The 19,393-nt window shown below is 38.3% G+C and overlaps 2 protein-coding genes across 5 annotated transcripts in view; both read right to left on the reverse strand.

The window, feature by feature from the left end:
- ACAP2 (ArfGAP with coiled-coil, ankyrin repeat and PH domains 2) overlaps positions 1-19,393 on the reverse strand; it is a 79,638-nt gene that overhangs the window by 58,548 nt on the left and 1,697 nt on the right. The window contains exons 1-2 of one of the 4 annotated variants that reach the window (XM_026058086.1): positions 8,079-8,221; positions 5,903-6,113 (exon numbers count right to left, since the gene is read on the reverse strand). The exons of the other annotated variants lie outside the window; for them this stretch is intronic. The gene's annotated coding sequence lies outside the window, so the exon portion shown is untranslated. Of the gene's footprint in view, positions 1-5,902; positions 6,114-8,078; positions 8,222-19,393 lie in introns of those variants that run through there. 4 annotated transcript variants of the gene reach the window in all.
- Positions 8,658-19,393, reverse strand: part of PPP1R2 (protein phosphatase 1 regulatory inhibitor subunit 2) — a 32,041-nt gene continuing 21,305 nt past the window's right edge. Inside the window, exons 7-10 of the transcript XR_003252214.1 lie at positions 10,490-10,656; positions 9,397-9,691; positions 8,835-9,097; positions 8,658-8,718 (exon numbers count right to left, since the gene is read on the reverse strand). The gene's annotated coding sequence lies outside the window, so the exon portion shown is untranslated. The remainder of the gene's footprint in view (positions 8,719-8,834; positions 9,098-9,396; positions 9,692-10,489; positions 10,657-19,393) is intronic.

The following is a 19,393-nucleotide window of genomic DNA, read 5'->3' on the forward strand; positions in this document are numbered from 1 at the left end:
AAAAAGAAAGAAAAAAAAAGGAAGTTTTCTGCAGTGCTTTATGGAAAACTGGATCAGATACACTTCACATTGGAAGAGACTTTTGTGGGACTGCAAAAAAAAAAAGTTGGACAGGGACTGTAATTTGGGAATTTCTTAAGCCAGCTTTACCACTGAGACAAGAGCACACGGAACCACAGCCTTACTGTCCCTTGCTAATTCTTTTCTAGTTCACATGAGTTCAAGCCAAGAACAAAAAAAATAAAATAAGCCTGGATCAAGCTCTAAACTCAAGAAAAGCAGTTTCTGAAGAGCAGTTCTGCAACATGCTGCCAACTGCCTGCAGTTCTCAAACATTCAGGATGAAAATCCTAGCTTTTTTGCAGATTTGGCTAATACACAGTTTCACTCTGGTTTATATACTTAAAGGCATTCCCACACAGTTACATTCTAGCCTTTATATCCAAAGGCATTCCCGCACAGTCGCATTTTGACTTCTGTGTGTTCTCTAGCATCAGACCATGAACGATTTCAGGCAAAGTTAATTCCTCTTTTCTGTTTTGTCTGTAAGTGATTAATTTCCATTTAAATCTCTCAAGTTAAAACTTGCTTCCAAGAGTATTAAAGAAGGAAAAAAAAAATACACAAAAGGAGGAAAGGATAAACATCTCAATATTTAGACCACTATTTTGTATTAGTTTGTTTATAAACACAATGCAACTGATTTTTATTTGTTCCTTTGGCATTAACATGAAAAGCATGATTAAGTAGTTTGTTTAAAGTACTGCAGCTATATCTGATAAGTACATTTAAAAAAATAATTTTTGTTAACTAGCAAGGAGTTCTAGCTCCAAAGGGTTTTATGAGCTTAAAAAAAAAAAATCTAAACCAGATACAAGATGGAGAAGAGAGATAAAGCCAGCAGAGCAAGCAGGCAGAGTGAAGACAACATACTTCCTCAATAATTAAAGTTGTTGGGGGGGGGGAGGGGGAGGCAGCAGAGAATACACTAAACTGAGAGAAAAGTGAGAAGAGAACAGAAGACTGAAAAGATAAAGGACAGCTCAAGAAAGAAGCATAGAGCAAAGCAGAGAAGGACATCGTGGAAGAAAGGAAACTGGAATAAACACCACCACCATCCCCCCCCAGCCTGGCTCAGAGCAGAAGACCTTCGAGCAAGCAAGTCCCAGCTCCAGCAGGCTCCTCGGTTCTGCACCCCACGATGACCACGATGGCCCTGACGGAGGGAAGGCACATCCGGGCCCTGCAGCAGGCTATGGGCAAAGGGCTACTAGGTTCCAAACCAAACCCCATTTCGACTCCTTATTTCTTCGTGTAGAATGGGCTGGTTTCACTACTCCCATCACTTACAGACTAGTAAAAGAGTTATTTTCACACGCACGTGGTCACAGTAACAGACCCACTCTGGATTATTTGTGTAAGAACAACGGAGAGGATGCCCTGGCAGGACCAGAATACAGAGAGAGAAATCTAATAATGTAGTAACACAGAAGTGTCCATCTATTCAGAAATAGTTTTCATACTAGGTCAGGCAACACACTAGGAACAGCTGATCTAAGCTGTGTTGTATTAATGCTATTCTTGTTTTTCCTTTATTTAATAGCTTTTTGAAGCCATTAAATATAAAGGTGCATTCTTCTCTAAAACATCTGTGTCAGGGATTACTTAAAGTTCACAGAAAATTATCATGATTCTGAGTGAATCCCATGTCCTCCGCCAAGACAAAAAAACTCCAACTATAAACACAGGAAGGGGTCATAAAACACTGAGAACCAAGTGCCAGATCTGACATGTACCAAGACCGTTGCTCCTTAGCGAACTGCAAGCTGGGAATAGGCTTTGCGTCAGGGCAATCTTAGCCAAAAGGATCCGACATTAGGAATAAGACTCAGCCCTTCAAATCTGCCTCAGTATGTGAATCAAAGTCAAACATCTGGGACTTCCTGAGCTGTTCAAACCCTAGATGGCAAAGCATAAAACCAGAACAGCTGCTTAAGGGTGGAGGACAGCTTTTAAAAATGAGTGGTCTCCTATGTTCTTCATGCTCTGTAATGAGGACTCTCAGGAATGTGTTCCTCTCCTGCTGTTTCCTCTCTCCTCTGTTCTCCTCCTCCCAAAGCACTGCTCAGATCACTAGAATACAGCTTCCCATGCAGCCACAGCTACGGCACAAGGAGAATATAGGAGAGGATAGAAGAAAACTCAAGACCTGACTTAACCTTTTTTTCCTCCCYTCTTTTCTTTTCCACCTTCTTTTCCTTCTTTTTTCCTCTCTCTTTTTTACTGCCCCCCACATGAGGGTAATGTGACCAGTTACCTAACCCAGCACATGAGGAAGGAAAGCTGAACTCTCTGGTGCGCATCATGGCTCCTATTCCTAAGTGACCAAGGAAAGACCTGCTTCCAGGTTAAGGTATTAGAGGACTCCATGAATCCCCTAACCAAAGATCACAATTAAACTCTGTTCTAGGAAGATAATCAGTCACTCCTAGGCCTTGAAATACAGGCAAATGCTAGGGAAATAACTTCATCTGGACTAGATCATCACGCAGACCTGCCCATGACTCCAAACACGCTATGGTCATAGACAAGTGTCTGTTTGGCCTCCATCACTCCTGTTTACTCTTACAAAGTAAGAGTCAGCAATGGTCGCTGCTTTTAAAGACAACTATTCTTCAAGTGATAGCTAACTGGCCACTGAATCCACATCCTGYCTACAGTCGTTCATCTCACACATTTGTTCTATCTTGTATTTTTAATCTGCATTCCGAACAGTAAGGAGGCTGGAATCATCTGTCACTATAAACAAGATGCTGAACAAACACAATGAATCAGAGCAAAGGTGTGATGGATAATTAATGCCTAATTACTGTTAATTCTTGAATGAATATATTCCAATATTAAATATACACGGGTATATCTCAGAAAGAGGAAATAAAACCCACCAATAAAAAAGCAATGGGAAATACTTTAATTAAGAAAAGTTTAAAACCTAAATCTCAAGATTCACCTCCTGAATATACTTTCAGGAGAGTACAGACAAGTACATAAAATTAAATGCTACACAARCTGGTATTTCTGAATACCTTCATGTATTTTTTGAGTTTGTAAAATGGAATTAACTGATTCTCATCATCACAATTCCAAATCATAGTACTGCTAAAGTGATCTCTTCAAACACTGGAAAACGAAATCTCCTACCTGAACATATTCAGTACAGAATATGTCCCTAAATGCATGACTTTGAAAGGATACGTGGGCTGCGGTAAAGTCAATATCCATACAGTTCAATAGCACAAAACTGACATTAAGACTAGCCACAAATTATCAACAACTAATTCAAAGTATTTTTGAGTACACATAATCAAGTATCACTATATTCACATTTTCTTTCGTTTACTGCAGTAAAATTGCAGGAGACCGGCTGTCTATGAGAGGAGTCAATAAAGGAGCATTAGCATGCCCCACTGCCAAGAAAGAACAATTCAGCTTTGGAGAGAGAGAACATTTAACAAGAATCAACAAGCAAATTGTAGTGAGATTAACTCCCTTTTGTCCTCTTCATCTGTATTTCATTTTAATTTATAAGGACCTTAGGAAAATTGAAAGGCACACAGAAACAGATGTATATAGCTTGCTCATTACAAAGGCTAAAACTGGAGAAAGCTGGTTCATAACTAGCTAAAGTAAAAGCAATTGATCATTTCAACTTTCATTTTAAATCCAAACCAAGTACAGACACTACTCGGGATCAGCAGTGAGCAATCTGCAGATCCCACAATAGCATCACTATTCTAGATGTATGTAAAAGTCAAGCTACACCAAAATTACCGAGCATTATCAAATTACCATGTTATAGCTTTATACGATACCAGACTGTTTCAACCTGTGCCACCCAGATCTTCAATGCCCTGGGAGATTCAGATGAAAATGCCAGCAAGATATTATGAACCCTATTCCYTCCCATCCTGATTTTCAGACTGGAACTAAAAACAGCAGTGGAGTTGCTTACGGACCACTCCTCCCAGTGATCACATCCAGCATTCTTAATGACAGAGGAAAACAGGAGTAAATAAATCAGTAAGTTTCTTATAATGACAAGAGACACTTCAAGCTGAGTAATTTGTAACATCTTATAGAAGATTAAGAAAAAAAAAAATCCTGAATGTGAAAAACTAGAACTAGGATGAGATAAAGAGGGCAAGACAAGGCTATGCACTTGACAATTTACAGGAGTGCTGCCTTCTCTACAGCAGATGCCACCAGGTGAGAGGCAGCAGAAAGAGCAGTCACTACGCAGAGGATCTACTGCAAGCTGCAAAGGCAAACTCAATCCCAGATATATCATGCCAGATACTATACTTGCTCACATCACCTGCCTGCTGCATAGCAGCTGCACTTTGGAGTCATACCCCAGAYAGTAAGCAGTTGCTTGCAGATTGTTTTAGAAATAGTCACGCAATTGCTACACAGTAATTGCTGAGGGTAAAACTGAGGGGAAGGAGGAAATGAGGGAGGGAGAAAGCCACTACCAAGGCCACTGTACAAAGAAATCCAATGTTGATAGCAAAGACCTCTAAAGACAAATCTATTGTGAAGGTCACAGAAAAAGACAAAACAGCTATACTGTACCAGGCGAGTAAACAATTAGTTCAACAAGAGACATGTTTCAAACCCCCCAAAACCCCGAGAAGCAAACTACATTCCATCTATGAGAAGTGGTAGCATAACACAGCTCATGCAAAAACACTAGAAAGGGAATCATTTAATGATACTATTCCATTCAAAACAGGTCGTAACTGCTCCTTAGCAATACCCCTGCTCCTCCCCACTCTACAGGAGGTTTTGAGCATTTCTAGAACCAAGGGTCTCATGTCTCACCATCTGCTCCCTAGCCAGCATTCCAGGTATGAAACCTAAGCTTTTTTCGTTTACATAAGAATTCAGGTCCAGGGTAAGAAATATTATTATTGGTGACTGAACTCGCAATCTGAAGAGGCAGTAGGGATCATTACAAAAGCCCCTTTTCACAATTCTCTCAAAGTCTTTTATGTAAGAAGGATAAACCAGATTTTACATCTGCCTCTGGCCTCATCCTGTTCTGCAACAAAACTTATCACCATCATCATGCTTGCTATCTAGCCTCACCTAAAAGATCTCTTGTTTCAGATGAGAAGTAGGAATGTTACACGTGCCTGACTCACCTATCACATCCCCAGATACGATGCCAGCCTATTATATTGCCTAGCAGCACCGGAGGCATACAGTATACTACCTTGATCTTTGTCAATATAAATAAAAATACCATACCATACTTTGGAACGGAAGGGACCTTTGGAGGTCTTTAACAACTCCCTATTCAAAGGAGGGCTTAGCTCAGGTTGCTCAGAGCTTTGTCAAGTCAAGCTCTGAAATGGCCGCGGATGGAGGTGGTAACCTTTCTGGAGAATCCATTCCAGTTCTTAACCCTCAATACTCGCAAACTCCCTTGCCGCAGCTTTCACCCCCCTCCTCTCTCCTGCCGTGCACAAAAAGTTTGGCTCTGTCTTCTCTGCAACTTCCAACTAGATAGTTAAAGACAGCAGTTAGATTCTCCATTAGCCGTCTCCAACTGAATCCACAGCCCTCATCCTTCAGTATCATCTACTACAACCCCCACCCGTTCCAGCTGCCTTCCACTGCACATGCTTCATCTTGGCAACATCTTTCTTGTACTGGCGAGGCCCAGAACTAGTCAAAGTATCCCAGCCTTAGCCTCACGAGTGCTAAGTAGAGGGGAAGAATCTTTGCCAGCTGTGCTCTTGCTAACGCAGCCTGATACACAGTTAGCTTTCACTGCCACGTGGGCACTCCGCTGACCGATGGCCCATTTGTTGCTCACCAGGACCAAGGCTCTTCTCACCTGCTAACCTGCTCCCCAGGCAGCCAGTCCCTGATRGCTGTTCCATCCTAGACGCAAGTCTCCACATTTGTCTTGAATGAATTTCATGTGATTCCTGTCAGCCCATTCCTGTATCCTCCAGCTTGTTGAGGTCCCTCCGAATGGCAGTCCTACCCTCCAGCATATCAACTGTTCCCTCCAATTGTTGCCTACTTCATTTGATTTCTTCCACCTATTAATTACAGTTAGATATAAAAAGYTATCTAGAGGAATCTTAACGAGGGATACATTTGGGATATGTGTAACGGTACTGAACAACCACAAATAAAAAAAAGCATGACATACTGTGCAACAAAGGAGTTATGCATTGGGCAATGCGACCTAACAACCCCGGGTAACAGCAGGGATGCTTACAAGAAGAGCTTTATAACTTATCTGAGATGAGCCACAACCATTAATCTGGTCTGAGGAAAGAGCACTGTTGCAGTCTGTCACAGAGCCCAYTGAAGTCCTCTGGTTTGGCACTGCAGAGATTTTTCCTTGTTGGCCCTAAGCCCCTCCATGCTGAGGAACAGATGATGAATGCTCCCTGACACACAGAGATGAAGTTCCTCAGACATGCTAGTATTCCTCGCATTCTTAATTCTGTGTTCATTACCACAAAACATTTTGGGAAGCTTTTTCAAGCTATTGATAACCTAAACAGTACAACTTTGTATTAGAAGTGTGATTCCCTCCAAGCCCCGTCTCCAGATATCCTAARAATTTTCTATGGGCTGCGACTGCAATGATAGGAAATACATTTCCTATCACTTCTCTGGATGCAAGGCAAAGACTACTAAAGTGAAGATTATCATTTTGGAGCAGCCAAATGAATAAACTGAGCTTTCCCAGGTCTGTAACAAGCTCTACCCATATTTTAAATTTCCTCAGAGAAAAGCAACAAGAATAAAGTCCTTAACATTAAAAGAACCATGGTTCCATTCTTCTCAAGTCAGACTTCTCCTCTTATAAAAGACATAAATGAAATAGGAAAAGGGTACTTATCTTTTGAATTAATGTAATCATTAAACCAAAAGTTTGCTTATAGATACAGGTCTTTAAGGCCTTCATCTGCAAAGTTTTGTACATCCTCAGTAATTCAGTCTTTGATACAACAAGCAAACGAGGTAATTCCCTCAGACATGTGTGCAGAACTAAGCATAGCTCAAAAGATAATGCATGTGATAAACAAATCAGTCTTCAAAAAGGAAGAAACTCTTGCAACAAAGATAAATTGCTGAAAGTCAAACTGGTTGCCACTGAACTTGCTGCAGCTTTTAATGTATCAAATGCAGCTTATAAGGACATCTGTGCTACCAGCTGACTAAATTCTCAACAAGCTTTATTTCCCACTACATTTTTGCAGTAATTTACCAGAAATGCTCAGTAGTTCTCTTTTTCCAATAGTTTTGCCTAATATTTTTTCCTCAAGCTTTTTCACCTCAGAAGGAGAGCCTGACAGTTCATAATTGTAAATAAGAAATGAGGAAACTCCCTCCTTCCAGAGCAACCCAAAGTTTTGGATTTTCTTTACCTTTTAACTTAAATGCTTTATTTCATCCCTGATCATCTCTTAATAAGTCAATTAAACTGATTAACAAAGTAAGAATGCAAAACATCACAATACTTATCCAGCACGACTTTTGACTGGTAATTCCAGCCTCTCTACCACGAGTCAAAAGCTTCTTAGGAGGCCTTAAATTAGAGGATAAGGAAGCAGGACTATAATATCAGGACACTGTAGCAGAAAAGGGCAGCAGAAACAAGCTTAAGAAACCGATGGGGCTGTGCATCAGAAACTTGTCATTGCTGACAATAAGCAAAAACTACAGAACTGCTCTCATCTTTTAAGTCTCAGCAGCTATCCAGGAATTTTAACACAGAAAAGGCAGAGGGGACAAAGGATTCCAACATTTGAAAACTCAAATACATAGTATGATCAGGAGGTGGAACAATATAACCATCAAGCAACCAACAGTAAAGGGTATAAGATAGGATGTCTCTCCCTCTAAACACTATGCCTTAAGATCTGGAATTTCTAGTTAGATGCTAAAGAATCACATCAGCTTTTCTTTTAGAAGTGAAATGCAATAATAGTCTAATGAAAGAACAAAGGAATTTTAATCCCAGATTTGAAAAGATACCCGTTACGTACCTCAAACACAACCAATATAAAAGACAGGGTAGCAGTGTCTCAAAAAACAGAAGTAATTACCAGTAGATCCCCTCAGCATAGGATTCTCAGCATCAACATGTTTAGAACTGACAGAAGACGACTTAACCATCCGTACAGAAAACATCGTGTAAGGTAATGCAGAGGCAACTAGAGATCAGAGAGTAGTTGCTGTACTCTGTAATTAATCAAAGAGCATTCTTTACAGATATCATATAACGTTAATATGGGTCCTGTGTTATCTTTGATTTTGGAAGAATAAGACATTTTTTCCCTTTCTTTTCGTTATTTCCTTAGTTGCTAGTTTACACTTACTACAGTTAGAAGAGTACTGTTCTGTCCAAATGACCATAAGATACCAACCCCTTTACAACAAGAGCTCACAAGGCTTCAAAGAGCTGAGATCCATTAGCTCTCCAGAGAATTCTAGTTAGATCTGGTGGATCTTCTTTACTGAAAGAAGAGCGAAAGCTTCAAATTTCTGCTGAAGACAAAGTCTTCAGCAAATATTTACCTTGTCTGTTTCAAAAACTGAGCATTTCTGCAATATATTTTCACAAAGTCAGAATGCCCTGTTTGACAGTTGGAGGGGAGGTTGCAGCTATGTTGCAGCAGAAAAGTTCTGAAATTGAAACATTTATCTGTTAAGTGCAGCTGTATATATATATACACACAGGTATGTATGTATTTATATATACCCAAACATACATAAACACTCACAAAGTATATTTTACATACTTGTGAATAGTTTCACTGCATTGTTTTATTTTTCTCTCTTACTACATGGTAAGTCATTCTTGGTTTGCCCTTCATGCCTCTGCATTTGCACGACAGATGACAGTCAGATGAATCCAAGCTCAAGAAAACAGAGTGCACAAGCATCAGGAGTAGGATAATATAGAAATACAGGATACTGGAGTTTTCTCAGAGTCACTGTTTTCACATTTGGAAAAGCCAGTCTTCTTTCCTCTGCATTCCTCTCACAAGTAATAATTGGTGATCTACTCAAAAAATAAGTAGTTGGAATATAATAAAATAAACCCCACAAAATGCATATGGCACACCCACAGCCCTGGAAAAGGTTTAAATATTCTTCGGGTACATTTAGTATATTTTTTCCCACTACCTTTAGTCATCGGGAGATTTTAAAGACCCTGGGCATGCAAAGTTAATTACAGGCAAGCTATTTCTCAACCAAATTTACATTTTCTTTATTAATTACATATTAAATCTCAGGGTTTTGCATCTCAAACAAACTGCAAATATTTTTAAAGAAAAATCTAGTGAGATTGATACTTACAATACAGCAGATATCTTGCAATAGTAGATACACTGAATGCTTCACCTTTTTTCTTTTCATTCATTTTGGGATAAATTGAGTAGGAGAGGACAGACAGGCACGCTTATTTACAAAAATAACTCCTTCAAAATCTGACACTTGAAAAAGAAGCACCTCAGGAATTTGAATCATTTTAAAATTATTCTGCCCACATATGGAGATTCAGCTGGTAAAGAGTCCTGTAGAGACAGGCTGTGGGAGTGTGCTTTTTAAATGGACACCCATTACCAACACACAAATTCAGCCAGAAGTTGCGCTGTCAATGAAACAGATTCCTCAATTATTTTCTTGAGCAGATTTATCCTCAATGACAATCTCAACAAAAGCCAGTACTTTTGTCTCATTTCTATGATGTGGCTTACCTGATCAAATATCAAAATGTACATATAGATACTTGTGCAAGTCATCTAAGTCACCTGGGGAATCAAYAGAGTAAAACAGACCCTTCCAGGGTGCAGTTCACCTTATCCTGACATACGTGGCTAAAAACAAATCACAGGCCTTTGGCATATAATTCCTATTACTCTTCATCAATATCAAAGGAGCTAGGCCCAAAATCTGCCTTAGAAGAGAGATGGCTACACAGTATAAGAGATTAATTCCACTTATCTTGTTTAAAGAAGGTAAGGATGAAGGGACATATTTCCTCAATTACCAAATTCTTTATACAGACAGGAACTCCAACAAGCTTACAGGAATGTTAGAATTCCAGGAAAGACAAGATACTACCTATACTAAAAGAGGAGCACAGTGAGTCTTTTTAGTGCCTTTTGCTGGTTCCAGCTAAGATCACAAGGCTCAACACACTGCTCCACCTACAACTCGCTGTTATACTTCTTTGCACACCCAGCCCTTACTTAGCTCTTGTCTTAAATCTAAAGTATTTTAGCAATGGTATATTATATAAAACCAATGATATTGTAATACTTAAACAACACGTTTCTTATATTAAAATTTACCAGCCAACTGCAGAGTCTGACTGCTGGCACAGAGTCACTCCAAACAAGCAAAAAACAAAAAACCACCCCACCCACCACCACAGACACCCCTCTACCTTTATAAAAACGATGCTCGCTCCTCCCCATTACTGAGTAAGGGCAGCAGGGGAGCCACTGCAGAGCTGAAGCCTGGCCAGGCCTCACAGAGAACGCACCAGCTCGCGCTGGTCACCGCCGCCGGGCAAAGCGGGCAAGGGAGCCCCGATCCCAGCCCCGACTGCTGCTGCAGTGAGAAAGAGCACAGCCGTTATACGACATACGGCATTACAGAGATTTTACATAAAGATAGGTATCACTAAACAACTGAAGACTAGGATATTTCAAATTGCACAGCAATGTTCACTGTATTTGATATCCATGTGTTTCTACTGCAGTTAACATCTGGCACACACAAAGATGGAAATCTGGAATTCTCTTGTATTCTCTTGTTTTTCAAATTTGAACAGATGGAATACATTTCACTACATATGGCTTCTCAAATTTCGCTTTGTATTATATCCAGCTTAAAATACAAAAGCACATTTTGGAGGTTCAGAACTTTCAGAATTACACCACGCAAACTGAGCACTGCTCTGCTTATGTTTATTCATACAAAATTAAATGCCAGTACAGGTTTTCTTTTAATGACCGTTACTAAAGACGTATTATAAATTCATGAAAAACAAAATAGTATAACAGTATCTAGCATACACACATATTTTTTCTAATAAATATGTGTGTGTAAACATATATATATATATATAAATCATCCAAAACCCACAGAAGACGAATTTAAATTCCATTACTGTTGACATATGGACTCTAAAAAAAAAATATTCAAGAGTTCCAAATCTGCAAGTTGTAGACACCAGTCCTCAGAATTTCAAACAGAAAGCCTGATTCACAGAAAGATTCATGCCACATAAGCAAGTTTCCCAGTCACCTATTTGACAGGCATTTTCTCTGCTCAAAAACTCATTAGTTAAAACACTTGAAGAGACTATTTTGCAGCTTTTTTTTTTTTTTTTTAAGTTTATTCTTGTATCTTGTCAATTTGAGTACCTGGAAAATATGCACATGACATACCTCCATAAATAAGATTACACCTCTACACTGGCATAACATATTACAGTGTACCAAAACAGGCCAATTGATTTATCTTCGGTGTGAGGCTTGGCTACTTTCAATATTTGCAAACAGAGTAAGCATTAACTGTAAAATAGTTATTTTGCTGAATACACAAGGATTCCTCTTAAAGAAATCATTAGGAAGGTAAGACAACATTTTAGTTTAAACAATTTTCAATAGTCCAACACAATAATTYGCATAGAATGACAGTATCTACTCTTTGTAATGCTCTCAATCAAATCTTTTAGCTACATGAAAGAGTGGCAACAGAAACAGGATTCGTTTACAGGCATAACTTGTTTTATTGCGCTCTGCAGATATTGCTTTTTTTAAAAAAAAATTTTTTTTGAAGGTTTGCGGCAACCCTGCATCATGCAAGTCTATCGGCACCATTTTTCCAATGGCATGTGCTCACTTCGTGTCTCTGGGTCACATTTTGTACTTTTTTTACATAATGCTATTGCACACTTAATAGACTACAGTATAGCGTAAACATAACTTTTATATGCACTGGGAAACCAAAAMATTYRTGTGACTCGCTTTATTGTGATATTTGCTTTACAGTGGTGGTCTGGAGCCGAATCCGCAAGATCTCCAAGGCATGCCTGTAATCACACAGAGAGATGTAACACTCCTTCAGATATTAAAATAAATGTTACATTCCCTATGTTAATCTTTATTTCCTCATAATGATCTTCCCTGCAGACAGCTAGATTCAATGTTATTTGTTACACAATATGCCATTATCAGGAAGAAATCCAAAGCATTACCTAAACTCACAAGGATCTCTACCTCTCAAACAAACAGCATACTGTTTGTTCAAAAAGGTCGTATGTGTATTTACATAGTTTATACTTCCATAAGTGCTTTTAAACTCAATTCTGCATGTACAAGTGAGAGTAAAGAACATAAAAATTGTAAGTAAATTAGAGTTCATTATTCTGCTTCCTGCCCCTGTAAATGTAAGGCCCTTTAAGAGATTATATTAAGTAACCACATGTTTTTTGCACTCCCTCGTGACACTTCTGCATTTGCATCCCCTTGAGACGCTAAACTAATTGATTTAACCAAAAAGGCCTGCATCAGGAACCAAGCAAAGGGTTCCTAKCTCGGTAAACAGCAACTTCAGCAGGATGTTTTTTCTGTACTCAATGAAAATTAGATATTTTCCTTTGCTGGCCGATACCCAAAAGACAATATGATGCCACTTTTCTCCTAAAACAGGTTGGCAGGATGGAGTTTGCTTGGGGACTTTAAGAATGATTCACTATAGCAAAGTTTGCCAATAACCAAAACAAAACAAAAAAAAAAAAACAGGAAAAACGTAGACTCTAAATTTCGTAACAGACTTTTGAGTATGAATATTGTTAGTAAGCTAAGCCTGATAAAGACACAGGACACTGCTAACACAGCTAAACTGGCAAATTTCCTATTCAGTGGCCAAGGATTCAACAGACACATTCAGGAAAGACCAGAGTTATCCAAAGCTCCTGCAGCCCCAGGCAGAGAAGATTTCTGTCTTCTAGTTGCCACCTTCCTGAGGAACGTTCCACTTACTACCCCTGCTTTCCAAAGATTTTAGCATTGATAGCTTCCCCCCGCCCCCGCCAAGAAAAATATCAAAAACGTATCCTCTCCACAACTTTATTTCTTAATTTAATTACATAAAATGTGCATAGGCAACATAAATGAGACCCTCCAGGCCAAAGAATGAAGCCTCTGTCTTCTATATTTAAAAATCAAAAGACTGTAGCTGAAGTAAGGGCTTGTATAATTACAGCAGTTTATACACACACACAAATACGTCTTCTTTCTAATTCTGCAAGCTCTCGTTAATGGTTAGTTGCACAAGTTTAATATCAGTTCTCAACAATTGCTCCTGCTGCTAATCTACAGTAACGTTATGACATCTAGCAGATTTTGTTACTACTTCCACTGTAAACTCACTTCTGAGCGCTTTTTATAACACTCCCAAATAAGAACTCTAAGTGTAAATTGTTTTTTGAAGTTCCTATCAGCAATTTAAGATGATAGCTAAGATGTTTCAGTTTTTACTTAATATGAACTATATCAAAATCAACAACCAAGAAACAGAATTGGAATTATAATAAGAAAAATCTTACAGTTGCAGTACATAAGTACGAGAACAGGCCTTTAAAAAAAAAAAAAACAAAAAAAAAAACCACACTTAGGTGTACTAACCTGATCAGGGCAAACTGATTTCAAGACAGAGATTTCTCTTCTCTAAAATAATCGCAACAGGTTGCTATTAAATTTGAAAAGGTTTTAAGATTTGTTGCATTGAAATCTTGTAATGAATTTTATTTGAAAGGGAAGTTTTAATCAAACTTCCTTACTCTATTATGACTATCCTAGAAGAAAATGCTCTAACACCATGTCTTATCTTCCAACAAATAATTAAAATACCTCTCTTTAGTTCAACTATTTTAATATATGTTTGAAAGATAGTCACAGGCTTTAAAAAAAAAAAAAAAAACACTGCCTAAAGGCTAAGTAGAACAGCACATTGACTGTCATCTCCATAAAACTGGAGAGTTAGAAATCCCAAACCACTCTGTTTAATTTCAATAGACTACAAGCAGTATGGACAGAGATTTTCTAAAAGTGTACCTTACTAGCGTTCTACTAAGATTTTCCTACGCGTCCTTATATTTCAGCTAAGAAATGTGCTGTTCTACAATTAGACTGGAAATTCTGACTATAAAACAACAGCCAGAGTATGAAAAAAAAAAAAAAAAAAAAAGGTAAATGCAAGCTTGCAACAAATGTTTGGCAGCCTTCTCTTTCGAGTTACCATATCTTTTTTATTTTGTTCTACTGTGATATTTTCCAGGCAGCCTTGCCAGATAAATTACAAATTTGCTTTTCAGTCCCAGAAACCAAGGCCAGAAGCCCCAATCCAAAGATTTTTTTTGAGAATTCCTCCTAGAACAGCTAGGTAAATCTGAATAACAACAAACAGATTCTCCATGCAGACATACAGTTCTTACTCACACTCCTCTTAGCAACTTAATGTGACTGAAATTAGCCACGGTGAACAGCCTCGTTGACCTCAACAGTACTATAAACAAACATAAGTAACCCATACTATAAACATATGCAGAATAAGACTGATTTACTGTTTAGAGTATTATAATACATGTTAATAAGGACACTGCACTGTAGCAATATACTGACTGGAAGGTAAAATTTTAAATCGATATTTTGATTTCCATCCTTCCCCCCCACCAAAAGTAATAAGCCGATCAAGGTATATAGGTTAGGCATATATGCTTGAATTTCTCTGAAGACTGAACAGCTTGAATGCAATTTAGTAAATTAAAAAAAAAAAAAAAAACACACAGGAAGTTTTACTAAGGTAAGATGAACTGACAGTAGCAATTTCCAAACATAAGATAACTGAAAACAAAAATACTGTTTCACTCTCTGTAATTATTTGTTTGCATCAATGAAAGACTGAGACCAATATTTACACATTCTTTGCATACACAGGCCAGTTATTTAAGTGGAGCAGAGAGAGTTAAATGCATCAGTTTCCTCTTTTAACACAACTGTGATCCATATCTAAACATCTGTTTCAAATATAACCAACAGAAAACATACTGGGTTCCCCCCACACACACTTAGCCACAATGAACAGCTTATATTCGTTTCTGTTCGTATATCTAAGAGTTTTCCCCTTAAAACCAGACATGCAAGATATCTACCAATCTCTCTATACTTCTGTCATATTCTCCGTCCCACCCCAATAAGCCCATGCCTTTTTAAGAGAATCCAACATAACATTTTCTGTATTTATAACATTTCTAAGAAATATAATCAAAATCATTTTTAGGGCACCTATGCAGTGATACTTGAACTGAACAAATTCCAGTCAAGTTTCTCTGGGGAAAATATGACTTTAGGACTAGACATGTTCCAAATAGTATGTTAAATAAGTCACTTTCTTATTACTTGAGTTTTAAAGTGACAGAACACACTTGTTATCTGGGAAACAGATACTGAACTGTGCATTTACAGTACAGGAGAAAAAAAAAATCATAGACCCAGAAAACCATGAAGTGGAATGTGCACCCTATTTAGACAGTCACTCTAAGTAAACCTTTTGAAATAAGAAATACTTTCATTGAGGGATTAGTTTACTGTATTACTGATTATTTCACACAGAATTGAATGCTATAGATAATTTTTTCAAGCTCTCATCTTCTGGGAATTATAAATTCATATCTAAAAGAACGACTAAATTCTTTTATCTGATGGCAGAAGGAATCAACTGGCCACCTATAAAATAACAGCTCACAAAACAGCTTTATGAAAGATAGATATTTCTTGGGAGGTAGTTGGAAGAAAAATTCAATTAGTTTTATAAGTCTGTTTTGCTGTATCTTATGTTAGGAAGTGTGCCATGCTCTTACGCTATACTCTATTGTGAACTCTAAATATATTCTTCAATCTACAGAGCAATAAAGAAACTTTATGATCAACATATTTCATTCTTTCTGTACTATGTGCAAGCAAAGTGATTCACTCTTTCCTAAAAGCAAGTAAATTGCATCAAATGCTGTCAGGAGGCAGAAATAAATTGTTATCTATTTACGCAACAGGAGCGAATAGAGCCATCCAACATTGCTATGTCCTGTGTTTCACTTAAGTGAGGCACAATCCCTGGTCATAAGCCACTCACATAGATGCAAGAAGAACTTTGCCTAGGCACACTCAAACCGCAGAGTGTGCTAAAACTCCCACCATGAGATTAGCAATCTATGTCCCCTTCCTATTTTAATAGGATATTTAAATATTCAAGTATTTGTTAACGTTGACATGTAGGCTTGCCTGATGCTTCTCTACCTGCGTGTTGCCATTTAAACACATTAGGCTATGCAAAGAAGTACGAATCTTTCACAAATATTACAATCTTGCAGACTGCAAGCTGGTCCAGAATTGAACCAACAATTTTAAGTATGCAACTGTTTTTACAAATTTGAGTTTTGTTCTAAAAAAAATGGTTTAACACATTGCCCATCAAAAGCCTTGTTCTTCTTCAAGATGAAAGACCAGAGACCAAGTATTACAACAGCTACAGCTTGCACTAACATGCAGGTAAACGCCAGACAAAACAAAGGTAGGTACTCAGCAATACAACAGAAACTGCGCCCCTGAAAGAAGCCTGAGGTGCACCTCAGCTGCCCTCATTTAGATAAACCAGAAATAGTTCAGGTCACACACACAAGAATAAACAAAACAACCCACACACTCCCTCACAGCATACTGGAAAACTTAAGTGACAAGCCAGTCTTACACTTCAGGCTTGCCTACACAAAACAATGCTTTAATGAAACTTAAAATGAAAGAATACTCAGACTAGTCCCTTTGAAGAGGATATGCCATAACCCCAAATTCTACTCAGAGACTATCCATTAAATATTTTTATTAAGAATAGTAATTGGCAACAAATTAATTTATATTTTTTTGTCTACCTCATTCACTCATCGTCTGTGCCACAGTCAAGGTCTCAGGCAGTGAACATTCTCTTGAACACAAAAATGTTAAACTTCAGCAACAGAGACAGACAAGGAAAAAGAAAGGATCTCAAAAATAAATAGCTTTTTACTGATGCATTTTAAAGATTGGAACAGACTAAAGTTTTCTAAAGAGTTCTTAGAGTCGCATGCAATGCGATTAACAGAACTTTGCTGTTTGTAATATTAAAGTGATCTCTGTGGCTGCTACAGTGCATACTTCATTTATTAAAAATCATTCTTAGTTACACAAAGAAAAAAAGAAAGTGAAACACCAATATAAAAGCCTGTTCCATCAACCTATTAATGACAATTTCAGTTTCAAGACAAGCAGAAACTATTAATTCACAATACTATTTGTGTATTAAAAGGCTCTCCAAGAATTCTTGATTACATACACAGAACCTGCCAACACAGTTCCGTTCCTGCTCCTCAAGGACTGCTCCAAGGCCCCTCCCTAAGCAGCTTCTTCTACGCAAGGTCAAGTCATCCACATGCCGTAGGAGAACTGCAAACACGCTTCCTTGTTAGACTTCTGGTCTGTCCATGTTTTAAAAATGGGAGTCATGAAAGAAAAGCACATGGCTTCTGCAAGATTATTTTACATGGAACTCTGGCAACTGCGTAAAAGCTTTCTTTAAAGGGTTTTGTTTTGTTTTTTAAACGTGACTGGAAATTGCTAATATTCTTAATACGTGTCATTCCCACATCTCTTCCGCATATTCTCTGCAAAACAGCATCTGAATCCATACCCTTTTCAAAACGTCAATTTCTAAACTCAATTTTCCAATCTCAAACTGATCCAGCAAGCCATAAATTCGCAAACCTAAAGATGCAATAGGTCAACATTGCTCTAGGTTTTCCAATTCGAAGATCTCTCTATCAACCGGGGAAAAGAGAATGCTTTACTATGAAATAATATACCATACTTTTGATGTGACTCACTACAGCCATTATCATCAAACCACATATCAGCAACGCAACAGCAACAACAACAACCCATGCATACTCCCATCATACGCATTCTGAGCAAACTAACAAACCTTTGTTTCTCTGATTCACGTAACAATGATATTCCCAATCACATCTCAAAGCCAGAAAGATGAACATAAACTTGATGAGAATCAGATGAGCAATAAAGCAATGGGTCTGAAGCTCTTTGTAGTAGAGTGTTTTAAAAGATTTAAATAGCTGTCCGTGAAAACAGCCTAAGAACATCTGTGAAAGAGAGGAGCTAAAAACCATTAGCACTGAACGATTCTTGGAGCAAGAGCTGGTGACTCAGGGACTCTGATTCACCCACTTCCTCTCAGCTTGCTCCACTGCTGTAAGAAGAAAGTATACTATGACATTTCAATACACTATATGCCTCCCAACAGGTTTATTTAACCGCTCCAACGGGTATACGGATGAGAAGGATTGAGACTACACCCACCTGTTCAGCAAGGTCAGGAGGAAGCTGCAGCCCTGCTTCCTCCCCATTACCAAAAGGAACACAGCACCAGAAGCTGCTTTATGTCCACACTACTCCCCGCAATAACACAAAAAACGGGTAATGACCTCGCTCTACATTATGTTATACAGCCCCTTAATAAAACCTGCTGCCAAAAATGTCATTTAGAAGGCTTCTTACTATTTGGGTTAGGTAACTTGTGTATGAATAGTAAAAATGACCAAAGTTACAACAGCAACTAAAGAATAATAATGAATCACACAACCATTTTTTTTCCAGAAATACTACAGGATTTTTGCTTCAGAGTTTTAACCATTTCCTAATACTTGAAGGCTGGAAGAATGTTTTGTTGGGWTTATATCACTTCACCGCAAGATTTTTTTACAATTTCTTCAAAGGCAGTAGCATCAGAACCTGTCAAAGAGGCCACACTGAGCTAGATGACCCCTGACAAAGCGTTTTCCAGAGTTTCTCTCCTAAAGGAAAATGTAGCTTTCATAAGCTACATTTAACGGTACAGTTCTATTGCTACATTAAGCCATTCCAAGACTGCATTGCCACCAAATGGAAGGGACCTACATGAAATACAGCTCTGCCAGAAATATATATATTAGCAAGCATGTCCAACTTAGCTGTTCCATGAGACTTCACCCTAAGTCAATCTAAAAGCTCACGCTGCCCTAGGGGGAGGTCTCGCTCCCCACTGCATTCTTCCAGCCTTGCTCCTGGCAGTGAAATTCCTTCTTCTTCTCTTCCTCCTCTCTATAGGCTTTAGTATGCTTCACACCCCTTGCTGTGCTGATGCAACTCACTAACCTAGCAGAAAACTATCCACTCTTTCCTGCCAGGGCAGTGAGTTC

The sequence above is a fragment of the Apteryx rowi genome, unplaced genomic scaffold, assembly GCF_003343035.1.
Source record: "Apteryx rowi isolate R43461 unplaced genomic scaffold, aptRow1 scaffold_142, whole genome shotgun sequence".
Classification (NCBI taxonomy): domain Eukaryota; kingdom Metazoa; phylum Chordata; class Aves; order Apterygiformes; family Apterygidae; genus Apteryx; species Apteryx rowi.